This window comes from Pan paniscus, chromosome 12 (assembly GCF_029289425.2).
Source record: "Pan paniscus chromosome 12, NHGRI_mPanPan1-v2.0_pri, whole genome shotgun sequence".
NCBI classification, from domain to species: domain Eukaryota; kingdom Metazoa; phylum Chordata; class Mammalia; order Primates; family Hominidae; genus Pan; species Pan paniscus.
This window is the reverse complement of record NC_073261.2, coordinates 116742425-116756057: the sequence shown is the minus strand read 5'-3', so window position 1 is coordinate 116756057 and position 13633 is coordinate 116742425. Positions and strand designations below refer to the sequence as shown.

Genomic DNA, 13633 nt, shown 5'->3' with positions numbered 1-13633 from the left:
AGGTGTACCCAACAGCTCATTGAGAATGGGCCATGATGACGATGGTGGTTTTCTGGAGTAGAAAGGGGTGCAAGGTGGGGAAAAGATTGAGAAATCGGATGGTTGCCGTGTCTGTGTAGAAAGAAGTAGACATGGGAGACTTTTCATTTTGTTCTGTACTAAGAAAAATTCTTCTGCCTTGTGATCCTGTTGATCTGTGACCTTACCCCCAACCCTGTGCTCTCTGAAACATGTGCTGTGTCCACTCAGGGTTAAATGGATTAAGGGCGGTGCAAGATGTGCTTTGTTAAACAGATGCTTGAAGGCAGCATGCTCGTTAAGAGTCATCACCACTCCCTAATCTCAAGTACCCAGGGACACAAACACTCTGCCTAGGAAAACCAGAGACCTTTGTTCACTTGTTTGTCTGCTGACCTTCCCTCCACTAGTGTCCTATGACCCTGCCAAATCCCCCTCTGTGAGAAACACCCAAGAATGATCAATAAAAATAAAATAAAATTAAATAAATAAATAAATAAATATAAAAAATAAAAAATAAATAAAAAAAAAAAGAAAGAAGAAACAGCTGTCCCAAGTGCAAACGAACCCTGGGAAGAGGTGGAGCTGGGATTTGACTCCTGTCTGGCAGGTCCCAGAGTCCCTGCTTTGGGCCACTGAGCTCAACTGCTTCTCCCGGCCTCACCCTTCCATGTGCCTATGGCCTCCGAGAGGGAGCTGCCTGGTGTCACAGGCCCTCCCCTGCTCCCTGCCCCGGCCCCGGCCTGGGCTGTGGTCCCACCAGCCACTCACCCCTCCGCCTTCCCTGTTCTCTCCTCCTTGCCTGCCTTCAATAAGATGGTCCAGGGGCGTGGACAGATAGCACAGTGTCACAGAGCCCGACAGCACTGACATCGGCGTCCTGCGCCACCACTTGCGAGCTGGGGCAAGGCCACGGAGCCTCTCTGAGCACTGTTTCCACGCTGCAGTCCACACACGGGCAGTGCGGGGCATGAGCCAGACCCTCAACACCTTCAGTGCTCGCGAGGCACCCTGCACCCCCAGTGCTTCCAGAAGGGGCCATCTGTCCCCTGTTTCCAGGCAGTGGAAGGTGGAGTCTAGCCTGGCAGGACAGGAGGCAGAGGCTGGGCCTTGTCTCCAGAGAAACTGGGGCTCCACTCCTGCCTCCTCCCTCACTCGCTGTGTGTCCTGGGGAAAGTCACAAGGCCTCTCTGAGTTTTGTTCTTGGGGCCTCCCACCCCAGGGTCCCAGACGGGATCCAGCAGGACCCGAGGCCCATGGGTCTGAGCTGGCAGGATCTGAGCTCAGAGACCTTGCCCCTCTCCAGAGGACCCCCACCCCTCCCAGCTCCTCCAGGTGGCCCCTGGTAGCCTCCCTGGGCCCTGTGAATGGGGGAGGGGGAAGTAGGCGCTGTCACCTGGGTTTGAGGTGGAGGGCACTGGTGGATGGCAGAGGAAGCCTGCCTGGGCTGGGAGAGGGCACCCTATGGCTCCCCTCTCTGGGCCTGGCTCCCCCACTGCTGACAGCCTGGGCTGTGAACAGGCCCGTGGGAGGGCCTGCATGGGGCGGGGGATGCCCCCACCTCCCCAGGGAGGATGTGAGGCCAAGGCTGACCTAGGTCTCAGGCACAGCCTTACAGTGGGCAGCTTTGAGAAACCCAGTGAGAAGGGCCAGCTCTGGGCTCAGAGGCCAGGGAGGGCGTGGGAGAAACAGGCAGCGCCCCCGCACTGGCTGGCATCTCTTGAGGTTTCTGTAGAAATGTTTGCTCCGGCAGGAAAAAAAAATCTGTTGCCATGGTAACCTATGTCTTCCCTCCCCAGCTGAGTCCTCAGAGGGAAAATCATCTCAGAATTCCCAGGGATGAGTGGCCAGCTACACTTAGGGGAAGCTTCCCGAACCCAGGCCTCCCAGCAGGGTGAAGGAGCCACATTCGCTCAAACACTGGAGCCTCATTCATTCATTCATTCATTCATTCAACAATCACTGGGACTCTACGCCCCACCCTGTGCTGGGCCTGGGGATGTGGAAATTCATCCAACTCGGTCCCAGAACTCAAGGAGCTCAGACTCTGGTGGGAAGACAGGTGTGTAAGCGTGAAGCCATGGAGGTGGTGAGAGCTTTGACAGGGGATGGCAGAGTGCTGCAGAAGCACAAAGGGAAGGTGGGAGGGCTTCCTGGAGGAGGCCTGCTTTGGCTGGGTCTTTGGGCTGCTCTAGACCCTGGAAGCCCTTAGAGCCCAACCCCCTGCCTGGTGTTCCACCCATTTTACAGAGGAGAGCACTGAGGTCCAGATAGGGTGAATGACTTGCCAGGGTACAAGGAAATGAGTGACAATGTGCGGGTGGGGCTGATGTTCATAAAAGGAAAGGCAGCTTCATATCTGACCTGAATAAATAATGTATTCTGGATTTTAATTATTTAAAAAGCCTCCATTTCACTGGTGTCTCATCAAAAATAGAAACTCTCTTCCTTTCACTCTAGATTTCTTTTGAAAGTGGCAGGTGGGCGCAGAGGTAGGGCCTGGGCCTCTGAAGCGTCCTGCTTGTGGCAGCGGCTGTGAAGCAGAGGCCGCAAGCCCCGAGCCTCCGACGGAGAAATGACAAGTGACCGTCATCCTGGAGCCTCCCCCCTGCCTTAGGCCAGTCTGCACCTAGCCCTCAGATGGGTGGTCAGCGCACCGCTGTTCCCACAAGACTCGGGTGGTCCCCCAAGTCCACCAGCTTCTCTTTCCTCCCGGGCACACGGGGGTCATGACAGCAGCACCTCTTGGAGATGTCGAAAGAATCCTGCATTCGGTGTCTCTGGGGGGTCCCATCTCTGTCCCCAGACCGGACACACCGTAGACCCCCAACTTATGGACAGTTCCATCTTTCAAGGACAGGCCTTAGAGAAAGGAAAGAAAACCAAATCGCCAAGAGGTGTGAGAAGAAAGGGCTGGGGAGGGAAAGCCGGGACACACCAGCCTACTCCTTGCCGTTGGGGTGATCTTGTGGCTTGGAAAATCTGGATCAGTTCCCCAAAACACAGCCAGTCAGGGGCTCTCCCTCCCCACCGTGCTCTGCAGCATTCCTGCCCCTTGTTCCTCGGTATCTTACCAAGCCCAGATCAGCTTCTTTTCCATCGGAAGCAGCCAGTGAGCTGTCAGAAGAAGGTCCCATTCCCCGGCTCCAGCCCAGCACCAGATAGAATCTCGCCGAGGCTCCCAACTGCCACCACCCCCATCTGTCTTCCTTGTCGTGTGTCCCTGGGGCTTAGCTCTGAACAGAGATGTCACCCAAACAGGGTGAGGCCACCACAAGTCAAGGTCTCACTTCCAAACCAGAGCACACTCAACTCCAGTCCACCTGTCCCCGCTTGGCTGTCCCCAGACCCCATCTGTAACATTTGCATCTCTGTTGGAGAAGGTCGAAGGTCAACCACCAAACCCCAAGCTCCCTCCAGCTCCTGTGCCCGCCACACTGCCCTTGACATTCCTCCCTCACGCTTGGACCCTCCGCTGGGCTCTGTCATGAACAAGAACTGCAAAACTCTGGGGAGCGCTGCTGCTCTCCAGGTGATTTCTATCAAATAACGCCGCTGGTCCCAAACCATCCTGGGAGGTAAATACTATTATTAAGTAGCGGGCAAGTGGCCATGAGCTAGGGAGTGGCAGAAGCAGGGCAGAAATGGAGGTCAGCGTCTCCGCCTCCAATTCCTGCCCTTCCCCTCTCTTCAGACTTCTTTATCTCATTTGATCATGACAGCTGCAGACAGCTGCCACTCCCCACTTTACAGGCTAGGAAGCCTCAAAAAGCAAAGTGACTTGCCCAGAGCTCTGGAACAAATCCCTTGACCTCCACAGGGGCTGCATGAATATCGTTGGTGGCTTAAGCCACCAAAACGTGTTGTCTCCCAGTTCTGGAGGCCAGAAGTCCAACAGCAACGTGCAAGCAGGGTTGGTTCCTCCTGGGGCTATAAGGGAGACTGCTCCAGGCCTCTCCCTCTGTGTCTGGCAGTTTGCTGGCCATCTTCCACGTTCCTTGGCTTCTAGATGCATCTCCCAGTCTCTGCCTTCATGCTCACATGGCCTGTGTCTGTGTCCAAATGTCCTATAAAAATAAGGACACTGGTCATAGGTCATAGTGGGTAAGGGCCCACCCTACTCCAGAGCGGCCTCATCTTCACAAATCACATCTGCAATGACCCTGTTTCCAAATACAGTCACATTCTGACTTCCAGGGGGTTAGAGTGTCAACATGGGAATTGGGAGACACAATTCAACCCATAAGAGAGGCTCAGGGGTCATTCCCCAGGAGGCAAGGTGTGGTCATCCCATCTCTACCCGCAGAAGCCACTGCAGAGGCAACTGGCCTGGCCCCAGGAAAGCTTCCCGAGGACTCTGACTTCTACCAAAAGGCTAAGGAGCAGTTGGAGCAGGAAGGAGGGAGCTCACGTGGAGGCCATCCCACTTCTCCCGGGAGAACACGTCATTCTGAGAGCCTGGGCCTGGACTGAGGGGCAGAGTCTGCAGTTCCAGTCCCCGAGATCTACTCTCCTGCCCGTGACTCCGGTCCCAGGGCTCATCTCTGTGGTCCTTAAAGGCAGTGACTATGGCAGCAGGAGTGGGGATGGCAGAAGGACGTCTACACAGGACTGCTTGGGATCCCAGTTTCCACGTGTTAGCTGTGTATCTTCAGACAACTGACTTTTCCCTTCTGAACTTGAGTTTTCTCCTTCAGGAAAAATGGGGCTTTGCAGGTTTGCTGTGGGGACAGCGCCTGAGCTCACCTAGGCAGAGGCAGCAAGTTCCCACCTGGTCCCAGAAGAGACCAAGCTTGCTGTCCTAGCGTCTAAAAAGCCCCCAAACCAAGATGCCAACCCCACACCCAGCATGCCCCAATACCTAGCTCCAGGCACAATCATCTTCACTGGGTTAAAAAGAAAAATCTCTTGGGACCCCAAGGCAGGCGGATTGCCTGAGCTCAGGAGTTCAAGACCAGCCTGGCCAAGATGGTGAAACCCCATCTCTACTAAAATACAAAAAAATTAGCCGGGCATGGTGGCGCACACATGTAATCCCAGCTACTTGGGAGGCTGAGGCAGGAGAATTGCAGTGAGCCGAGTGAGCAGAGGTTGCAGTGAGCTGAGATCACACCACTGCACTCCAGCTTGGGCGATAGAGCAAGACTCCATCTCCGAAAAAAAAAAAAAAAAAAAGATGAGGTCAGATTGTAAGTCACCCTCCGTGTTCTTCCCCGGTGCCAGACAGAGTGGACCTGAGGGCTGGCTTCAGCCACTTCTGTCCGGAAGCCTGCAGGCCGCCTGTGAGTGAGTCGGCCCAAACAGAAAGGTGAGGTTTAGATAAGAGAAAGGGGGACATCATTTGCAATGTATTTTGGGGGTGTCCTGTTTCCTTTCTCTTCCTTGGCCAGGATGAGTCCCTCGGGGAGGGGGCACAACAGGACCTCAGAGGTGGGTCCTGGTTGGGGTCTCAGGAAACGGAACGTGTCGCCATTCTGCCTGCTCTCCACCGTGGGATGAGTCCTCACTGCCATGGGACAAGTGAGAGTTCCAGACAAGGACCTGCCACAGACCAACCCAGCCACATGGGGCAATGACTTTCTCTCCCTCAAACGTCCGTTTCCTCACCTGAGGTAGGGAGATCTCTAACCTCAGCCAGCCCCTTTCATGAAGCCATTGGGATGGTCAGAGGGCCAGTGTCGAATGTGAAAAACGCCTCGGATGCCATGAAATGCCACAGGGGTGTCAGCTTTGGGCGAGGCCACTAGAGTTCCATGGCAACAAAGGGCTGCAGAAGCCATGCTGATGATCCATGGGGACTCTGAGCTCCAGGGAGAGAAGGGGAAAGTTCAGCCTACACAGCAGGTTGGGATAGAGCAAGCGGGGAGCCCAGACCTGCCGACCCCCAGGCCTGGCTGAACCAGCCCTTCCTCTGGGCCTGCAGGGGGTTGGAGGGGCTCCCCTTTGCACAGTAGAGGTGCTCCTGGGCACAGCAGCCTGGGATAAAGCATTTTAAGCCCAAGGTGTTTGGGGACAGGTCTTGCTGTTGGTTACTTTCACAGGGACAAGTCAGACTCAGTGCATAACGGCAGGGGCTGAGGACTGCTCGTGGCTCCGGGGAAGGCTGGCAGGGCTTGGTTGGATCTTGCACTGCCTCCCTCCTCCCTCCTGGAGGCCAGATACACCATCCTGCCCCCCAGCCTTGGCTAGAGATGTCCCCTCAGCCTGGCTGTCCTCCCCACTCCTTCCCAGCTGGGGAGCAGCACCCTTCAACCACCTGTCCACGGCCCCTGCTCCAGGAAGCCCACCTCACAGCCAGCCAGAGGTGACTCTGCCCCCCCTGCCCTGGCCATGAAGTGTGGAGTGGTGGAAAGGGTGAGGCCCAGATCTGGAAACCTGGCTTCTCCTGCCACCACACCGTGACTGTGAAACGTGAGCAAGCACTTCGCCTCTCCGAGCCTGGTTCCTTATCTATAACTGAGTTTAATTCCCAGGAGTACTGAGGGGAGGAGGGTTAAATTCGTACATGGAAGAAATACGTTTGAGCATCTATTAAATGCCAGGCTTAAAAATGTACACTTATGTGTTAGTCATAAAAAAAAAGCCAGGCCTGACTTTAGGCATTTATCAAAAAAGACAAAGCCTGTATAAGTGAATATTCTAATGGGGGACACAGTGGACAGATGAACAACGACTCAAAGAATAACAGGCAGGATAAGGGTGTAGCCTCATCCACGGAGGGTGCTATGCTCTCTATAGACACCGTAGGTACTTAATAAATGCTGAATGCATGGATGGATGGATGGATGGATGGATGGATGGATGGATGGATGGATGGATGAATGGGTGGATGGATGGGTGGGTGGATGGATGGATGGATGGATGGATGGATGGATGGATGCATGGATGGATGGATGGATGGGTGGATGGATGGGTGGGTGGATAGATGGGTGGGTGGATGGATGGATGGATGGGTGGATGGATGGATGGGTGGATGGATGGATGGATGGATGGATGGATGGACGGATGGACGGGGGAACAGGTGAACGGGTGGATGGATGGATGGATGGATGGATGGGTGGATGGGTGGGTGGGTGGATGGGTGGGTGGGTGGGTGGGTGGATGGGTGGATGGATGGATGGATGGGTGGATGGACGGATGGACGGGGGAACAGGTGAACGGGTGGATGGATGGATGGGTGGATGGGTGGGTGGGTGGATGGGTAGGTGGGTGGATGGATGGATGGATGGATGGATGGGTGGATGGACAGATGGACGGGGGAACAGGTGAATGGGTGGATGGGTGGATGGATGGATGGGTGGATGGGTGGGTGGGTGGATGGGTGGGTGGATGGATGGATGGATGGATGGATGGATGGATGGATGTGTGAATGGGTGGATGGACGGATGGACGGGGGAACAGGTGAATGGGTGGATGGATGGATGGGTGGGTGGATGGGTGGGTGGGTGGGTGGATGGGTGGATGGATGGATGGATGGATGGATGGATGGATGGACGGATGGACAGGGGAACAGGTGAACGGGTGGATGGGTGGATGGATGGATGGGTGGATGGGTGGATGGATGGATGGATGGATGGATAGATGGATGGACGGATGGATGGGTGGGTGGGTGGATGGGTGGGTGGATGGGTGGATGGGTGGATGGATGGATGGATAGATGGATGGATGGATGGGTGGGTGGGTGGGTGGGTGGATGGATAGATGGATGGATGGATGGATGGGTGGGTGGGTGGGTGGGTGGGTGGATGGATGGATGGATGGATGGATGGATGGATGGATGGATGGATGGACGGACGGACGGGTGGGTGGATGGATGGATGGACGGACGGACGGGTGGGTGGGTGGGTGGATGGGTGGATGGATGGATAGACAGACAGATGGATGGATGCTGCATCATACCCCCACCTCTCATAACCAACAACGGCCATGGCTGTCACCCACAGTATCTCCTTCTCAGAAGAGCTCGCCAACCCCCCAAGGTGGGCCAAGGAGCAGCCAGAAGAGGGCTCTGAGTGGAGGTGGGCCTGGCACCCCTCCCACGCTACCTCCTCCTCTCCTAGGACCATCTCGGAAGTAGCCTCCCCTTGCAAGGAGGCTGGCAGGGCAGAGAGGGGTCACCCAAGGCCTGGAAAGAGCCCCAGCAGCTGGCAGCAAGTGTCCCAGGCACAGGGCGAAGGCTCTGCCTGTTTCCTGTCTGGACCTCACAATGCCCTGGCACGGCAGGGCGTCCCCCCGGGAGCTGGTGCTGAGAGGGTGGCGGAGGAGGAGACCCCACCTCGGGGGACCAGGGATCAGGAGAGTCAGCAGGGCCTTCAGAAGTCCCCTGATTCAGGCTTCTCACTTCTAGGTGGGGACATGGAGCCCTACAGAGGGTGAGGACTGGCAGAGGTAACCCAGAGTCAGGGATAGGGCAGAATTAAGCCAGGTCTACCTGAGTCCCTTTACAATTTACCTTCAAAAGGCCCCAGCTTCTGCTGAATGTTTCCTCCCCTTTTAAATGCACCCTGCCCTTGTCCTTGTCCTTGACTCTGCCCTTGGCCCTGTCCTTGGCTTTGCCTTTGGTCCTGTCCCTGCCCTTGGCTCTGTCCCTGTCTTGGCCCTGCCCTTGACTATGTCCTTGTCCTTGTCCTTGGCTCTGCCCTTGGCCCTGTCCTTGGCCTTGCCTTTGGCCCTGTCCGTGCCCTCAGCTCTGTCCTTAGTGGCCCTGCTCCCTGGCATTACCTGTCCCTCACCCACCGCTCCCTGTCTTACTAATCCAAGGCCACCCTGCTTGTCTCCCATGTCCCTCATGCCTTTTGTCAACTGTGGAGATGACGACACTCAGTGGGTAACTATGGCATATGGCTTGTGGCTTAAGGAAAGGCACTCCAAGTTTCCACTCCACGTGCTCAGTCTCTAGAGGGTCCTAATGTGAGACCACAGTCTCAGGCAACCCATTCCAGGGCATGAGGCTGAAGAAGTGGCTGACAGTCCCAGGCCAGGCAGCACTGCCAGCTCCTCTCCTCAAGGTGGAGCTCTCCTCTCCACCTCCGCAGGAGTCGGCAGTTCACTCAGCCCATGGGTGCACAGGCACATGTGGGCACACATGGGCGCACACATGGGCACACACGGGTACACATGGGCACATGCAGGCACACACAGGCTCACGTGGACACACACAGGCATACAAAGGCACACATGGGCACACTCGGGGCACACGGGCTCATGTGGGCACAACATGGGCATACACAGGCCCACATGGGCACACTCGGGGCACACATGGGCCCATGCAAGCACACATGGACACACACAGTCACACATGGACACACATGGTCACCCACACGGGCAAACATTCCCAGTTACTCCAACCTACCTCCAGACCTTCCCGACCTGGATCCTCCCGATCTGGGCATCCTGGGTGGAAGGTAGGGCTCCCCCTAACACCTGCCTGACCGAATAGAAAAAGAAAATAAAAAAAAAAATGGAGCCTTTCCTCAGCTTCTTGGGGAAGTCGTGGGCCGGCCAGGGGTTGGCAGGAACCAAATGGGCTGGGTCAGCACTGCATGAATCAGAGGATTTGAGAATTGCTGGGCGAGAGGTTCTGCAAATCACCAGATCAGAGCACTATGGAGACACGGTGTTTAACATCACAGAATATCAGAATCACAGACCCTCGGGAACAAGCACTGCTGTTCCCAGCCTCCTCCCTACAGATGTCTCCAAATCCCGGGCAGCACCCGCTGAAGCCCCTGCCTGGCTTCCCTGCTGCTGTCGGCCTCACTCCCTTCCTGTCCACGCGGCCCACCCTCCTAAGCGACCTTCTGCCCAGCCACAGCCATTAGCTCCCTGCTGCTCAGAAGCCATAGCAGGCTCATTTTTGTGACGAGGACAGAGTTCATTAGCTCACCCTCTGCCAGTCCCCTCACTACCAACCTCCTTTCCCTTCCAGTCTCCCCCAGAGGGGCCACACTATAGCACACATAGTAAAAAAAGTCTGGGCACGAGCCCTGATATACATCTATTGTTTGTTTGAAAATGATGTCCCTGACAGTGCAAGACGACTGGCCTCCTCCTGGGGTGGCTCAGGGCTCCCAGAGAGCACGAGAGGAGGTAGTGGAAGCTGCTGGCCTCCCGAGGCCCGGCCCGGCCACCACCCACCTTCCCTTGGCTGCCTCTCAGTGGCCAGAGCAACTACAGAATCTGCCCGGATTCGGGGAGTGGCATGGGGTGGGGTGGTGGGGGTTGACGATGGCTCTAAGAAACGGCTTTGAAGATGGAGGGAGGGCCATGAGCCAAGGACCGGGGCAACCTCAGAAGTGGGAAAAGGCAAGGAACCAGCCTCCCCGCAGAGTCTCCGGAAGGAAGATGGCCTGCTGGTGCCCCAGTTGTTGCCCGGGGAGATCCGCTGCAGACTTCTGACCTCCAGAACTATAAGATAGTAAATGTGTCTTGCAAAATAACAAATTAGTGGCTTAAAACCACGAAATTTGTGGTAACTGTGACAGCAGCAATAGGAAATTGATACAAGTATGTATCCGACTATTATGATATGTGTTAAGTTTTGTCAGAGTAGCGAGAAAACAGACATCAGCTTTAGCAAAAAAAAAAAAAAAAACCCCACAAAAAACCCAGAAAATGTATGAAAAGATACTGTCCCAGCTCACAGGATCAAAGTGCTGAGCAACCACTCACAGGAAGCAGGAAACACGGAGGCTCTGGGTGGATCAGCGAAGCGAGAAGTTCTTGCTCTTCTCTCAGGGCACCTGCCTGGCGGGGGCTCCATGCAAGTCCCAGGCTCCATGAACCTGGATCCCAAACTCACTGGAAAGGGAAATCCAGACCCAGCCTGCCTCTGCCTGTGATGGCTAGGAGAGGGAATTGCTGGGCCAGGAAGCCACCCCTATGGGTACCTGCCCCATAGTAAGCCCCATTCTAGTAAGCTGCAGCTGGTGCAGAACTTAAACCTGTGGCCCCAAGGCCACGCCTCCCTCCAGGCCACAGTTGCTCTCAAAGGCAGGCTGGTGAGGAGGCGTGTGTGGCCTGAGCAGGATGCTAGAGAGCCGGGGAAGCTGCGGCAGGAAGAGGCATTGGCTCCAGCTGGCAGAGCCCTGGAGTCAGGAGGAGAAGCCGGAGAAGTTCATGAAGCCCAGAGTCTGCGTGCTAGGGACTCGCGAGCCGCATTTGGCCACAGACGGTTTTATTCAGCTTGCGTGGTTTTTGTTTGCCTGTCTGTATAATGGCTACAATATGCTGAAGACATTAACAAGATGGATTTGCAATTTGCTTTCAAATCGTGTTTCTTTGCAGCCCCCCATCTCCAAAGTGAGGAATGAGTTCATGGCTTCAGAGAAGGAGGTGAGGTTTCTACCCTGTGCCAAATAAAAGGTCTTCACTTTGAGACTGAAAGTTCACTTTTCAGAGCACAGAGAACTTTTAGGGGTTGGCACATGTTTCTGCTGAGGGCTGGGTAGGAAATCTTTTAGGTCAGTGGGTTTGTGGTCAGCAGGCTTGTGGTCTCGGTTGCAACTCCTCAACACTGCTGTTGAAACACAAAAGTGAGCGAACATGGCCGTGATTCAATAAAACTTTATCGGTCCTGGAATTTGCACTTCATATAATTTTCACATGTTATGAAACATTCCTGTTTTGATTTTTTTCAACTATTTAAAAATGTAGCAACCATTTTCAGGCAGCTGGCTATATAAAAGACATGGCAGGCTGGCTTTTGGTCCCTGAACTGCTGTTTACAGGTATTTATTCTAAGACTAGAGTTAGAGTGACCACTCGTCCAGGCTTGCCTGGGACCTTCTGCTTTAGCATGAGAGTGCTCTGCTCTGTTGGTGATTAGATGCAGGGATGACCCAGGTTTGTCTGCCTTGGGTCTTCCCTGGCTCCCAGGTGATCCCACCTGGAGTTAGGAGGTTCTGAGGGGACAGGGGCTGTGCCCTTGTAACAGAGGCTGCTGGACAGATGGACCGGGCCCAGGATGGGTTGGGAGGCACAGCCAGACCTCAGGGGGTTCCTATAGCACTGGTGAAAGTGAAGGAGGTTCCTGTGAGAAGGAAGGACCTTGAACCTGACAGGGCTAAGGGACAGCAGATCTCAGACCTCAGACCTCTAGCCTCAGGCATCGCACAGGCCAAGCAGGGACAGGCAGACATGGGGTGTGGGCCCAGCGGCTAGAGGAGCCAGCTCGACTGTCCCCAGCCAGTCCATGTCACTTGGTTTTGTCCCCTGCCTGACCTTTGTAGACTCCCAATTTCCAACCCCTGGTTGGCGGCTGGGAGGTGTGGAAAGGGAGTACTGGGCGCCAGGAAAATGGGGTTCCCGGAAGATGACTCAGGCAGCCCCAGAATATGTCTCCATCACTAATAGAGTCCAGAAGCAAGCCTGTGCCCATCCACTGCGATGAGGGTTTCTACGTGATGTTACTGTCATCAAGCCAAACCTGCGGTAACACCAACCCCTAAAGGCAACCAGGACTTCAGCCAAGTTCAAGTCCTGCATTGCATCAATACATTACGTGGACTTTGAGCATGTCAGTTCTCCTCTCTCAGTTTTACTATCCTTGTCCATATAATGAGGTGGGGTGGGTTTCCCACTGGATCTGAACATCTGTTTTTTGTTTTTGTTGTTTTGTTTTTTTTTTTTTTGAGACAGAGTCTCACTCTGTTGCACAGGCTGGAGTGCAGTGGAGTGATCTCGGCTCACTGCAACCTCCAGCTCCCGGGTTCAAGCCATTCTCCTGCCTCAGCCTCCGGAGTAGCTGGGATTACAGGCATGCACCACCAGGCCCAGCTAATTTTTGTATTTTTAGTAGAGATGGGGTTTCACCATGTTGGCCAGGCTGGTCTCCTGACCTCAGGTGATGTGCCCGCCTCGGCCTCCCAAAGTGCTGGGATTGCAGGCGTGAGCCACCTCACCCGGCCAACATCTCAGTTTTAAAATCTCAAGCTACTACTGACTGGTAAGAAAGAAAAGCAACCTCTTCAAATGGCAAGAGCCTCTCTACTAACCCCTGTAGAATATAAAAAGAAAATCAGCTGGGTGAGCACGGAAATCCTGTTTTAAGGGCAAATTTTCTGTGGGTTATAAATAAGCAGTTCTTAGCGGAAGGTCCCCCACACTGGACCTGGGAGGCCCACACCACTTTACCCTTGACCCAGGCATGCTGATGTCGGCAATAAAGGATGTGACATGCCAGAGGGAGCTGAGGTTCCTGGTGACAGCTGTTGCCAAGGTAACAACATGCCAGGCTGCAAACAGGTAGAAACAAGAGGCTCTTCTTACTCACCTCAGAAATTACCAGGAAGCTGATTAAATCTTCTTAGAATCACAGATAGGAGCCGAGAAGCCTTCTTCTCAGGAAACTCACAGCGCAAAGCCACCCTTGCTGGGCTGGGAAAAAGAAGCCTGGGTTCTCATGTCTGTGCCGTGATTGCAGGCACTGCTTACTCTATTGGACCTCAGATACTGTGCAGTTTTTACAAATTGAAGGTTTGTGGCAATGCTGTGTCAAGCAGGCCTATCGGCACCATCCTTCCAACAGCACCTGCTCACCCTGTGTCTAACGCCACCTTTTGGTAATTCTCGCAATATTTCAAACTTTTTCCTTATTATTATATCTGCTCTGTTG

At 54.6% G+C, this 13633-nt stretch overlaps 1 long non-coding RNA gene across 2 annotated transcripts; it reads right to left on the bottom strand.

The window, feature by feature from the left end:
* Window positions 1-289: 289 nt before the first annotated feature.
* Window positions 290-13551, bottom strand: LOC117979063 (uncharacterized). 2 transcript variants are annotated; one of them, XR_004669674.2, is made up of 3 exons: window positions 13292-13551; window positions 9371-11536; window positions 290-4085 (listed from the first exon to the last, which is right to left on the bottom strand). It is a non-coding gene; the product is annotated as an uncharacterized LOC117979063 (long non-coding RNA). The 2 variants fall into 2 exon arrangements; XR_008624428.1 differs by having other exon boundaries at window positions 9371-9445.
* Between the last annotated feature and the right edge of the window lie 82 nt (window positions 13552-13633).